General features: G+C 48.6%; 1 non-coding gene across 1 annotated transcript; it reads left to right on the top strand.

The window, feature by feature from the left end:
- Positions 1-14266: 14266 nt before the first annotated feature.
- Positions 14267-14338, top strand: TRNAC-ACA (transfer RNA cysteine (anticodon ACA)). Its single transcript has one exon. It is a non-coding gene; the product is annotated as a tRNA-Cys (tRNA).
- Positions 14339-14647: the final 309 nt, after the last annotated feature.

Raw genomic sequence — 14647 nt, 5'->3', positions numbered from 1 at the left:
CCATCATCGCATAATACGACCGTCGGGATGCCCTCCCGTGCTGTGCATTAATCATGGCATCAGTGCAGAGGCTACCCCTGTCGTCACTGCACACAGGAGCAGCCCAACTCCAGAACTTATCGTGAGGGTCAGTGGGTCTGCTAGTGGGTCCAGGGTTAGTAGGAGACCTGATGAGAAACAGAGAGCACACACAAACTGGGATAACTCAGAGGGTTTTAAAAATATTCCCCCCAACACAGACACAAGTGAGGGAGGGGCTTGGGGGGTCCTCAGGAGTGGCACTGTCACCCAGGAGAAATGGTGGAGGGGGACTGACAGGAAGAAGGAGAGGGCCATGCAGGGATCTTCCATCCCTGGAAGATGCCTTCAGTTATAGGCGAGCCCGCCCGGGAGAGGCAGGCGACTCAATCCCCTTGCAATGTCCTCTTCCTCTCACCCCTCAACTGCCCCCACCCAACAAGTGCCCCAGGGGCCCAGGAGCCCACGGTTGCAGCCTGTATTAATCATGCTTTTTGCTTTCTATATTTTATGATGCTTCTACATTTTGAGGCCTCGTGAACCCAGGAAGGAACCTCCCCGTCAGGGTTACCTAATTTCTAGACAGTGAGACACTTGTCCGTCAGCATGCCTTTTCTGTGCAAGGCAACCAGTTCTGATTCACATCCACAAGCCCCTCCAATATCCAACGTCACACACCAGACCAGTTCCCCCACCATCCCGTAAATTCACCCATAGTTCAGTTCAGTTCAGTCTCAGTCGTGTCTGACTCTTTGTGACCCCATGGACCGCAGCACGCCAGGCCTCCCTGTCCATCACCAACTTCCAGAGTTTACCCAAACTCATGTCCACTGAGTCCGTGATGCCATCCAACCATCTCATCCTCTGTTGTCCCCTTCTCCTCCCACCTTCAACCTTTTCCAGCATCGGGGTCTTTTCCAATGAGTCAGCTCTTCGCATCAGGTGCCCAAAGTATGCTGAGTTTCAACTGCAGCAGCTGTCCTTCCAAAGAATATCAGGACTGATTTCCGTTAGGATGGACTGGTTGGATATCCTTGCTGTCCAAGAGACTCTCAAGAGTCTTCTCCAGCACCATAGTTCAAAGGTATCAATTCTTCAGCATTCAGCTTTCTTTACAATCCAACACTCACATCCATACATGACTACTGGAAAAACCATAGCCTTGACTAGAGGGACCTTTGTTGACAAAGTAATGTCTTTGCTTTTTAATATGCTGTCTAAGTTGGTCATAACTTTCCTTCCAAGGAGTAAACGCCTTTTAGTTTCATGGCTGCAGTCACCATCTGCAGTGATTTTGGAGCCCCCCAAAATAAAGTCAGCCACTGTTTCCACTGTTTCCCCATCTATTTGCCATGAAAAAACATGGTCCACTGGAGAAGGGAATGGCAAACCACTTCAGTATTCTTGCCTTGAGAACCCCATGAACAATATGAAAAGGCAAATTGATCCATAATCATGTATCAAACAACTAGAGACCACCTTTCCAACCCAGAGCCCGCCAAAATTGTTCGGACTGTCAAACCTTCAGCCTGCCCAGCCTGTCCACCTCCCTCCTCCATTCTTTCCCCAAAACCACGCTAGCCTCTCCCCCCACCCCCACCTCCTGACTGACCCTGTGCTTCCCCGTGTGGCCCTGCATGGCGTGTTGCATCCACTCATCTCAGGAACCATTAGGGGTGCACTCTCTTTCAAGGCAGTTGTCTCCATGTCTGTCATCTTATCATCCCTAATACATCAAATTCCGGACACAGTTTTAAAGCCAGCCCACATGTGTCAGCCTTCAAGGGCAGAGAGCAGGGGAAGACTGTGGACAGCTGATCGAAGGTACCCGTGAGAGTCCCAGGACTTTTGAGTTCTTCTCCTAAAGACTAGATTGCCAACCTTGCAGAGTTCTCTGAGTCAGGGACACTCCAGGCATGAGAAACAGCCAACGCAAAGGCTGCTTCCAGCCTTCGGAAGGTGGCCAGCCCCCAGCGAGCCCCAAAGCCATGGCCAGATAGTGTCTCATGTCCTGGGAGTGCTAACCCCTCCCTGTCCTATTAATGGGCTCCCCGGGGCCTTGCTGTTCCCTCTCTCCACTGCCAGCCTCTTTCTCAGCTTTGACCATCCGGAGCATCCAGCGCAGTAGAGTTAAGGCCTGTTGAGTTCCGAGTCGTCTCTTAGCTCCTTCTTCCACAGGGAGTGACCTCTGTCTCTTGATTCTAACAGCTCTTGTGTATTTACTGAATGCACCCCAGGGCTGAGAATTTGGCAGGAATTATCTTGTTCCACCCCAGTGCAAACTCAACAGAAAGGGGTTATAGCCCCATCTTCAGATGGTTGAAATGGGGATCCCTCCAAACACCATGCTGCCATCCTTACCTGCTGACCTGCGCTGTCTCACTGATGACCCCCAAGGGCTGTGAAATTCAATGCTTGAGACCAAAACAGGATGGATGTAGCAGATTCAGAAGAGCTTCTGAATCAAATTTCCTAAAGGGGCAAAGGACTTTTTTCAGATTCTGGGTTAAAGGGTGGAAGGGGAAGAGGAAGCCCTCCAGATAGCATCCCCAATCCCTTGGACTGACTCCAAGTAGCAGAGACGGGTGGGGCAGGGGTGGGGGGGGGGTGGAGGGAGTGTCTCTGGGAGACCTGCCTTCTTTGAAGCCTTGAGTTTTTATCATAGACCATGATAGACAAGTCAGCTACAACTGAGCGACTGAGTGTGCAACACAACAGTATATAGCAGAACTGACGCTGGGCGTATTCTTTCCCTCGCTATTGCCACTGGTGTCTTTGCCTTTTAATGGGCCCTTGGTGCATTTCCACGCTCTGGACCACTCAAAAATCCCCAGTAGAAGGCAGAAAGCAGATGTTTTCCATGTGAAATTCCACAGGATGGTCCCTTTAGCGTGAGAGCTGCCTGGCACGCTCCATTGTCCCCAGCCAACCACGCCCTGACTAGACAGGGATTTCCACCTCTAATCACAAAAGTGCTTTCTAGCGTCAGTGTTTCCTACAAAAACCGGGATGTTAATCTGATGAAGGAAGAGCTAGTTTATCTTTCATTGGCAGGGCCTTGCCTCCTCCCTCTCCCCATTTTCAAGCAAACCCTGAGAACTGTGATATTAAGACAGGAATGTTCTGAACCCACCTGTCACCTGTGAACATACGCAAGCCTCCTCGGATCCAGCCCACCTCCTCCCCACTCTTTCTCCTGTCCCACAGGAATAAACCCACTTGTGATGAACCCCAGAGCAGTGGGTTGTGTGAGCACGTGCTCTGAGGATACTGAGGAAATTGATGTGACTCTAATATGCCCAGTTTCCCCATCTTGCCTCCTTCCCTGTGTCCGGCCTAAGACAAGCATTTCACATGCTAGTCTAAGCATAAGTTATGCCGTGAAACTGGCACAGAGAAGGCCTCTTGCTGGGCTGATCTCTGATCCGTCATAACAGATACTACTGGGCTGCTGTACCTGCTTCCCATTTATTACTATGATCCGTGCTAATTACATCTACTCACTGCCTCCCTCCCTCCCATCTCGGACCCCTGGGGGGTTGTTCAACCCCATCCCCATTCAACTCTCAGCCCCTGATTGCTAATCTGTGGTCCCCAGGAGAGGGTCTCCAAGCAGGAGCTTTCCCTTTCTCTCTCTTCTTTCTACCTCTGTTGGGCTTTGCATGCTTCAAAGGTCAAGCGGTCCTATGGGCTGGTTTTCGTTTTCTGGGGCCAGATTCTACTGTGCAGAGCTCTGTGGGAGGACTCCTGTCTGCGAGATGAAAACCTGGCTTAATATCTGAGGAAAGAAAAATCCAGAAAGCCTGGGCTCTTAAGGGGGATATCGGGAGTCTCAAACCCATCTGTCCACTCATTTGTAATGAAGAACCTGTCGGTTACCTGGGCAAGAGCCAGGGCTGGTTTTCTGCTGAGTTGGAGGTTGAACCCCCTGGGGGACACAGCCAATGTTTGCCAGAAGTGATGATACGCTCCCTTCTACCTTGGCGGAGAGAAGGCTCACATATTTAGGGCCAGTCCTCTTTCCGGATGTGGGGAAAGGGACGGGGACAATGGGAATTGGGTGACTGGGGGCCGTGTCCTCAGGGCTGACTAGAGCTGGTATGGTCTCTAATTTAGCCAAAGCAAGGAAGAAGCTTCCAGATTTAGCAAATAAAAACAAAGGATGCCTGTTACTTTTGAGCTTCACATGTTGTTTAGTCGCTAAGTTGTGTCCAACTCTCTGCGACCCCACTGCAACACGCCAGGCTCCTCTGCCCACCACTATCTCCCCAAATTTTCTCAGACTCATGCCCATTGAATCAGTGATGTTATCTAACCACCTTATCCTCTGTCTCCGCCTTTTCCTCCTCTTTCCCAGTATCAGGGTCTTTTCCAATGAGCCGGCTCTCCGCATCAGGTGGCCGAACTATCATGCTTCAGCATCAGTCTTTCCAGTGAATATTCAGGGTTGATTTCCTTTCGGATGGACTGGTGGAAAGTTCTGACAAAACATGGTCAGCTAGAGAAGGGGATGGCAAACCACCCCAGAATTCTTGCCTTGCGAATCCCATGAACAGTATGAACTTCAGAAAAAGATGACGAACTCTTTAGCAGAAAAATGTCCCAAGAATCTGAAATTCAAATTTTCCCAGGCGTCCTGGGTTTGTCTGGCAAACCAGAAGTGGCTGTGCACCGTCCTTCTGGGGAGGTTAGGTCCTGGGGAGGGACCAGGTGCAGAGGCCCAAGTTCAGAGGCAGCCAGGCAGGGTGAGAGGCAGAAAGGAACTGGGAATTAGGTCTAAGTGGGAGTGAGTCTACAGCAGTGTAGCTGACACCAGGACAAACCACTTGGAACAAAGGAAAGTCGGATGGCAGGGCCACTGAGATGGGCTTTGCAAGTTTGACACCTGTTCTTTGTTTGGGGCTATTTTTGGCTGTTATGGGCTTCCCTGGTGGCTCAACTGGTAAAGAATCTGCCTGCAATGTGGGAGACCTTAGTTCAATCCCTGGGTTGGGAAGATCCCATGGAGAAGGGAAAAGCTACCCATTCCAGTATTCTGGCCTGGAGAATTCCACGCACTACAGTCCATGGGGTCACAGAGTCGGACACAACTGAGTGACTTTCACTTTCACTTGGCTGTTATAGGAAATAATGATTCTAATTTCTGAGTCACTGGGAATCTATCTCAGAAAGTGTAGAAGGAGATAAGCAAAGGTTATCTGTTGGTCCTTCGGAGAAAGAGAGCATGTTTCATCCTTTTTATATGGAAGTGCTCTGAATAAGGGCTAAATGCAGGACAGGGCCCCAAGGGCAGATCTCTCCCTGCATCGCTTGCCTAGCACCTGGTATATATTTTGAATAAATACTGACATCAAACACTCGTCCAGAGACACACACGCGTGGCAGTGTGTGTGCGTATGTGGGTTATGAGTGCTGGGGAAGGACCACAAGGAGACGAAATCAGTCAATCCTAAAGGAAATCAACTCTGAATCAACTGGCAGCAACGATGCTGATGCTTCAATACACTGGCCACCCGATGCAAAGAGCCTACTCATTTGAAAAGACTCTGATGCTGGGGAAAAAAATGAAGGCAGGAGGAGAAGGGAGTGATAGAGGATGAGGTGATTAGATGGCATCACAGACTCACTGGACATGAATCTGAGCAAACTCTGGGAGATGGTGAAGGACAGGGCAGCCTGGAGTGCTGCAGTCCATGGGGTCTCAAAGAGTCAGACATGACTGAGCGACTAAACAACAGCAAAATCCTCATAGCAACCCTGTGAGACGGGAGCCTTTATCACATCCATGTCACAGATGAGGGATTGGAAGTGGAGGCCCAGGTAGCCCAGCAGCCTGCTGGTGAATCAGCCAAGGGCCAGGATTCAGACCCATCCTTCTTGGCCCCTGTTCTTAGCCACCATGCTCTGTGGCCGCCCCCAGGGACAGGTCACGGGAAACACTTGTCAGAGTTGGTGAAAATGGACCAATAAACTCAAAACTGGGGAGACTTCTAGAGCAGCCTCCTGTCTCCTACCACTCTCCTCACATATCCCCGGCCCCTGATCCCCAGTGTATGTCTGAGCTATGCTGGTGGTGTTATCCATCCCAGACTTCTAGGCACTTCTGCCCCTGTTCCCTCTCCTAGACAGACAAGCATCTCAAGGGCACATGGACCCCGCTGAAGGCTCAGGTCAGTTCCCATGGGTTCACTCCCAGGCAGAAACCCATGAGTCATGCCCTTACAAGGGGACAGAAGGAAAGCCTGGGGCTGCTGCAGCTTTTTTTCTCAGCATAAGAGTGGCCAGACCCACTGGACTTTTGCTGAGAACACCAGTTAAGGGCATTCTGCCTCATCTTTTGAACTTTCAGGGGTCAAGTGTCATGCTCTTTACATAGATGGGATAACTCTGACCAGACTGGATCACGTAGCAATGCCAGACTCCACCCCAGAAACCATTCCAAGGGCGAGAGCTGTGCCATGCTTTGCCTATGGGACAGCGGGAGCGCCACTTCCTGCACTTTTCTACCAGGTGGGAAAATAGCTGTCATAGTTCCTACTGGAAAATGAATATATTTAGCATTTGTTAAATTTAGACTTCTCAGTGTTTCTCTGTCTCTAAACAACTACACACAAATAAGATGCAACATTTCTAACTCAAAATAAACAGAGCAAATAGTTTCCCAGATACGGCAGTCCCTGCATGAGAGAGTGCTTGCTGGCCACTGGCTCTGCTCTGTTCTCACACTGGGCTGAGCCGGGTCAAGGGTGGCCCTGTGACCCGGATGCACAGAGACGGCCAGGGTGACGAAGTCGCTGCTTCTGTATGGACCCGTCGGACTGGTTTCTGTTGTGATGTGGTGCAGCCCTTACCAGTCCTGGGTTTCTCTGTATCGAATGCTGTGTTATGGAATGGGGATTTTCTAGATCAGGTTTGCCCCAGATTGACAGAATCAGGAGCTCTCAGGATTAGACAGGGTTGGAGCCTCTTGATACGGCCAACCTCCCCAAGGGAGCATCTTGAGGTCAGTTCTGGAATGAGGGTGACCTTTGCCAAGGTGACTGTTTCAATTCCAGGCAACTTCTTGGTGCCCCTTGGCAATAAATTGGCTCCTCTGTGCCTCCTGGTGAATTTCACATTTATTTCCATCCACTGCTCCAGTCTCTGCCCTCTAGGTCCTCAGAGAACCTCTGTCCACAACAGACGTATCAAAGTATTTGAAAATAATTATCCGGTCACCCAAGTCAAAGAGTGCTAACTTCTCCTCTTACCTGGACAGCCTTTTAAGTAATTGTTGAAAGGATGAATTATTCAACATGGTGATGAAGTAATTGGTTTACTGCTGAGGATACATCTTTATCTCAGCTGATGAGTCAAATACATTCCAGTTGAATTAAAGCTAGATTCTTTTTAAATGGAATCATAAAATAATGAAAAAAAATTAAAGTTAGTAAAAACTGCCTTGGTCTTTCTGAGCATAAAACCAAAATTAGAATACCCAAAGAATGTTCTCTGATTTTTCAAACCTAAAAATCAGAAGTATGCATATGCTAAAATAACCCATAAAAAGTAAAAGTAGAACACACATTGGGAATACTCTTCAGCAACTAAGAGAAATAACTGGATTCCTTACTACAATAGGAGCCTTCTCAAAACAATCTAAAAATGCAGGCATGAATAAATTGCTTACAGAACAATAAATTCACATGAGAAGTAAGCAGTGAAAATAGTTAATTTTGTCAGCAAACAAAATTCAAACTTAAAAATTGATGCGTTTTCTTCTTATTCGATTGGGAAAGATAAAAGACTTCTATAATGCCTTCTCTGGCTTCAGGTCTGGGAAACTCCAGCTGTGTGGAATGACATGATTCTGAGGATAAATGTGTGGAAATGAACCAAGAGAACAAATTTCACCATGAATCCTGCTGCTGCACTTTATTCTAAGGACTCTACTGAGAATGTTGGCAAAAGGCTTGACTCAAGGCTGATTGATTAGACTTTTAAAACAAGAGTCAAGGCTGTAAGTTGACTGTCTTAAAATGTGGAATTAACAGAAATAAACTTTGATTCCAAACAATGGCTTGTGACCTATTAAATGAAAAAGAGGTTAAAGTCTGATATCCAGTACAAACTCTGTCATTGTTATTTAAATAAGCATGATCTGTTGTACCCTTGTATATGTGAATAGAAATAATTTTGGAAAGACATAATCATACTAGACTATCTATAGAAGATGGAATTACAGATGGCTATTTAATTCCATAACTTATTTCCATAAAATGAGCTTATATTTTTCATTTTTCTAAAAGTAAAAAAAAATGAGGTAGCAATTAAGAGCTGTTATATCAATAAAATAATAGAAAATCCACATACCCAGCTCTGGCATGGCTGTTGTGAAACAATCATCAGTTCAGTTTACTTCGGTTGCTCAGTCGTGTCTGACTGTTTGCAACCCCATGGACTGCAGCACGCCAGGCCTCCCTATCCACTACCACCTCCTGGAGTTTGCTCAAACTCATGTCCATTAAGTTGGTGAAACAATCATACTCTTGGATAATTTATGAAAATATAAAGTGGTGGGAATATTTTTGAAAGTCATTAAGGCATTGACTGAGAACCACATAAATATTCCTCCCTTTTGACAGAATAGTTGCCACTCTAGAAATAATTCAAAAGAACAAAACTGCTCCAGATAAGTATTCAGCACAGTATTACACACTCATGTGGGAAAAGAGTAATCCCACAATAAGAAGCTGAGTAAATCATGATATATAAATAAAGAGGACTATCTTGCCATCATTAACATAGCTGCCAATTTTGATTTAATCCCAGAATGTCGTATTGTCTTAAATATTACTATTAAATCACAAGAATTTCCACTACGCCAGGCGTATGTGCTTGTGTTCACGCTGTCGAGGGAAAGAAGGGAACCCAGGCAATGTGATTTGTTGGGCTTGTGGGTCTGCAGATGAAGACATCTGATATCTCTCACAGTATCATAATAACTTTGTGTGGTTTTGCTAAAAGTGAAACAGAGGCTAAGTGTAAACTGTTAGGATTTGCTCTTAATGAAAACAAAGTGCCTCCACTGATCGTGCTCTCTTTTCCGACGACTCCCACTTGTATGATAATCCACTCTGGAATTCGGCCTGGGGTCCGCGCCAACTTTGTCAGTCAAGCAACTGGGTATTTAGTAGTGGAGACAGTCACTAAATGAGGGTGTTCAATTCTAACTTCATTTAATGGGCATCTTCTCCACCCAAGAACAACCATATACATGCAGAAAAGTTATAGTTCCTCAGATTTTTCGTACATTCTACCATCTATAAGATGCATTGCTCTCTTTTATCTATTTGATCTGGGTTTTATAGTCTTGGTCTTTACAGGTGAAGAAACTGCGGCTCAGAGAAGTAGGACCTTGTCAGGGTCTCAAGCTGTAAGCTGCAGCCAAGGCTGGAACTAAGGGTTCCTTCAGGGCTGCACCACTGCCCGGAAGATTCAGTGCTGAGTCTCAAGGTTAAGACTGTGATCCATCCACTAGGATTTGAATATTTGTTAATAGGTTAAAGAAGTGAAGTGAAGTGAAGTCACTCAGTCGTGTCCAACTCTTTGTGACCCTATGCACTGTAGCCTACCAGGCTCCTCTGTCCATGGGATTTTCCAGGCCAGAACTGGATGGGTTTCTACTTCCTTCTCCAGAGGATCTTCCCGACCCAGGGATCAAACCAGGGTCTCCTGCATTGTAGGCAGATGCTTTACCGTCTGAGCCACCAGGGAAGTCCTGATGGGTAAAGAATGAGCCTGCAGTGTAGGAGGCACTGGAGATGAGGGTTCGATCCCTGGGACAGGAGAAATGGCAACCCACTCCAGTATTCTTGCTGAAAAAGCCCATGGACAGAGGAGCCTGGCGGGCTACAGTCCAAAGGGTTGCATAAGAGTTGGACACAGCTGGGCGATGAAGCACATTAATAGGTTAAAGGAGTTTCTGCTCAGGATGTGATGACCTGTGTAGGCCCTTGGATGATCTCAGACTCGCTCACCAGAGTGTGGACTATCAGTGACCACTGTGGGGACTCTACACTGCCTGCTAGCCTCTCTTCTCTCCCAGCCTCTCTTCTCCACCAGCTTCCCTGCAGTTTGGAGCAGCCACGCAGCTGAGTTGTAACACCTGCATCTTCTCTCTCTTCTTCCCCACCTGGTGCATGGAGGTCAACACCCACAGCAGCCTCAGAAAGCACAGGTTGAAGAGGGCAGAGCCTGAGCTGGCCAGGGTCCCTGGATGGTCAGACCTCAACCACTGACTAGGGATGCTGCTACCTAAGGGAGGGCTCATGTGTTGGGCTACGTGTCCGATATGTTTGCAGCTTGTCTAACCTTCAGTAACACAATGACCATTTACTGCTTCACTTTTCCACATAATATCATCCAGGTCTATCTTTTCATTCTTCTCTACTGACTCGATGGACATGAGTCTGAGTGAACTCCGGGAGTTGGTGATGGACAGGGAGGCCTGGCGTGCTGCAATTCATGGGGTCACAAAGACTCAGACACGACTGAGCGACTGAACTGAACTGAAGGCAATATGTATGAGATTCGGCATCAAAATACCACATAGGACATATATAACCACCATAGACATGTGTCTTTAAGAGAATGACTTAAACACTATCCTTGGATGTTCTCATTTATCGTCTGAGTATAATGATAAAAGTAATACCGACTCAACTTCCTAAGCTGTACTCCTAGTGCTCACCTGTTAGGGTTGCTAGCGAGGACCCGAGGCAGACCTGGAGTCAGGTCAGGACAGGGGCGTTATTGTTCTTCCGTCTCCATCTTTAACTCCAGCGTCAACTTACCCTGTTACAATGGACAGCCCCACCAGTCTCACCAGCCCCAGCATCATCTCCAAACCACTCAGCTGCTCCCTCCCTGACCCTCAATCTGGTTGCTTTCCAGGTCTCCAGTCTCCCCCTGGGTTTCCTCTCCCACCACCACCCACCCGTGCCCACCATGACCCCACCTGCTGCAGACCCTCAGCACATCCCACCTAGTCTCACTGGGAGCGTCCTCACAGGCTCCGTGCCCCGCCGTCTCCCTGACTCCATCCCTTCCACGTGAGGCTGGGGCATCTTTCCTCACGTGCTGCCTGGCTGTCATCACCGACTCACCAACTGTCTGTGCCTCCTGCTGTCTTCATAGACATAAATCCCTCACCTGGTTATTAAAGGACCTCAGCAGCGTGCCCGATGCCCTCCAGCTTTATCTCTGCGACTTCACTCCTCAAGTTTACTTCCAGCAGATTCAGTGGCTGGTCAATTCCCAACCAGGAGCCACCTGCTTTTCCCTCAACTTAGAATTCCCTCCACTTTAAATTCCCTCCACTTTACCCCAACTCAAGTGTTCCTACTCCCTGCTGTCTTTTTAAATTCATTGTGTTAGTTTCTGCTGTACAACAAAGTGCTCCCCTGGTGTCTAAGCCCATGGAACCCTACAAATTCTATACCCCTCCCGCACTGCAAGCCTCCAGCCCAATAAAGCGCTCTAGCATCTCCCCACGTCAGGCAAGGCTCTCATTCTTTTGAAAGCCTTCGAGCTCTGAGTCATCTCCCAGGAATGCCTGCATCAGAAGGCCCCTGGCTGTTTCTGCTTGCCCATTTACCATGCATCCTTGCATCCCCTGTGGTGTTTGGTATGGCACCTGGCACAGAACAGGTTCTTGATAAATATCAGAGGAGCTACGTGCCCTCCAGAGGTAGCAGTCATCACACAAATCCTTCTATACATTCCATCTGAATCCACAGCATCTGTCATGAACTGACTTTCCTGGCGCTCTTGAAATCAGGATCTTCTAAGTTAGAATATCATAATCTTAAGTGTTAGAAAAACACCACAGAAATCCAAACATCGCTGCTTCTTAGCCAAAGAGACTGGTCTGCTCATCCATTTACCAGACTCTGATTGCAGGGCCACGCAGGACACTCTAAGCTCCACAGTGGCTGGGCCAAGGAAAGGGAAGCCGGTGTCGTCCAGTACAGATGGGAAGAGCCTGGTTTCTCCAAATGTCCCCCTCCCCCTTCATGCCCTGGTCACTAGAGCAAGGAAGCACTTGGCCCAGGAGCTGGGCAGAGAGCGCTGAGCTGCAGAAAGTGCCCCACCCTGAGAACTAAGAGCCTGGCAGGGCCTGTGAAGTGGGCTGGAATAGCTGGAATGTTACACATGCTTCCAACCTGACATTTCAGTGCCCCTGAGAAATTCCCAGTTTCTTGGCATTTCCTCAGCATCGGGCTTTCGAAATGCCACTAGAGTGTACTCAGCCAGACATACCTGCAGGCTGGAGTGCTGAGCACGCTGACGCACTGCCGGTGGGAATGGACAGCGGCTCAGCTGTGTTGGGAAACAGTCTGACCACTTCTTGGAGAGTCTAAGATGAGTCTGACACAGGACTCAGATCTCCCAGTCCTAAGTATTTACCCAGGAAATATCCACACACAGACTTGTACACAAAGGCTCAGAGCAGGATATCAGCAATAGCCAAAGGCTGGCAACAGCCCGGCGTCCAACAGGTGGCGGATAAAAAGCTTTGTGATGCATCTGTCCAATGAAACACTACTCAGAAATGAGAAGGAAAGAATCATCAACAAACACAACATGAATGAATCTCAAAATAATTACTCTGAATGTGAGGCAAGACAAAAATGATTACAGACTATGTGATTGCATTCACCTAAAGTTCTGGAAAATGCAAAGTAACTGATAGTGACAGAAATAAGACCAGCGGTTCCTTGGGGATGGGAGGGGTGGGCGCAGGTGGGAGCAAAGGAATGAGATGGACCGGGAAGAAACCTTGGGAGGTGATGCAGGTGTTCTCCACGTCGAGTGTGGTGACGGTTTCGAAGGTGCATAAAAATGTCCAAAGTTACCAAACTGTTCAGTTACAGTATGTGCAGTTTGCTGTGTGCCAATCATATCTCAATAAAGCTGCTTGAAAATCTCCAAGTTGAGTTGGAAGTATATGAAAGAGGATCCTTACTGTCTGAGGTATTGATGCTTTTGAACTGTGGTGTTGGAGAAGACTCCTGGGAGTCCCTTGGACTGCAAGGAGATCCAACCAGTCCATCCTAAAGGAGATCAGTCCTGAATATTCATTGGAAAGACTGATGCTGAAGCTGAAACTCCAATACTTTGGCCACCTGATGCAAAGAGTTGACTCATTTGAAAAGACCCTGATGCTGGGAAAGATTAAGGGCAGGAGGAGAAGGGGACGCAGAGGATGAGATGGTTGGATGGCATCACCGACTCGATGGACGTGAGTTTGGGTAAGTTCCAGGAGTTGGTGATGGACAGGGAGGCCTGGCGTGCTGCAGTCCATGGGGTTGAAAAGAGCTGGACATGACTGAGTGGCTGAACTGAACTGAACTGAACTGATTGTCTGAAGTTCTCTCTCTAGCTTGTAACTCACACTGATGGGGGAGGCTGGTTCATGTCAAGAATTCAGAGCACGAAATGTTTCTAGGGTTGCTCATTTGTTGATGCAGGAGGGGACCAGGACAAGGGCCTGTTCTTGGTTGCTTCCCCAGAAACGTACCCAGCAGTGGGGAGGTGAAGCTGAGCTAATCATCAGAAAGAACCCGGTCGAGCCTTTGGGCCTGGAGACAGAGGCCTGAGCCTGGGCAGGGTGGGGGGTAGCCAGCAGGGAGTGAGGCCATGGAGCCTCGAGAAGGTGGTCCAGGCTCCCACGGACAGTGAAGTGAGTCCAGTGTCTGGCGGGGACCAGAGACTGACGCTCATGGTAGGGCAGACAGCACTGGTGAGAGGAGCAGGTGTTAAGATGGGGGCATCACGGGAGTTCTGCCAAGCAGACCAGAAAATAAAGTGAGACCTCTTTCCCAGGACCACAGGCCACTCAGAGCAGAGCCCAAAGCCCAAGACCAAGTCCTCTGGCAAAAGATTTGAAAGGACTTGTAGATGGTTTGTTGAGAGGTGGCCAGCAATCCAAGGGGCCCTGTCCACACTCCCTGGGACACACAACAAAACATCTGCTTGAGAATCCAACTCTTCGGGAGGTCTCCTGGCCAGCTGTCCTGCCCCAGTGGCTGGGTCTGTGAAGGAGACAGGACAGGACCCCAGGGCTGAGAGGAACTGGATAACTGTCATAAGCATAGGAGTTTGGTGTCATTAACCCACTCAAAATGCACTCAGAGAGTCCCTGCCCGTGCCTGCTCTGTGCAGATGCAGAAGAATGTGGCCCAGATGCTAGCCACATTGGGCTTCCCTGGTGGCTCAGACGGTAAAGCGTTTGCCTACAATGCAGGAGACCCAGGTTCGATCCCTGGGTTGGGAAGATCCCCTGGAGAAGGAAATGGCAACCCACTCCAGGACTCTTGCCTGGAAAATTCCATGGACAAAGGAGCCTGGTAGGCTACAGTCCATGGGGTCACAAAGATTCGGACACAACTGAGCAACTTCACTTTCAGATGTTAACAGGAGGCCACGTTCAAGCCAGAGAGGCGGGGAACAGGTGTGGCAAACAGCCCCGGGCGCAGGCAGGCACCCTGTGAACGCATTGCTGCTTGAATGAGTGAGCGCCACACTTTCTCATTCCAAACCCCCATCACCAACCAGGCAACAGGCAGGCTGCTCCCACCCCTGT

Source organism: Capricornis sumatraensis, chromosome 2 (genome assembly GCF_032405125.1).
Source record: "Capricornis sumatraensis isolate serow.1 chromosome 2, serow.2, whole genome shotgun sequence".
Taxonomy (NCBI): Eukaryota; Metazoa; Chordata; class Mammalia; order Artiodactyla; family Bovidae; genus Capricornis; species Capricornis sumatraensis.
The sequence above is the reverse complement of the archived record's forward strand: the minus strand, read 5'-3'. Positions and strand labels throughout refer to the sequence as shown.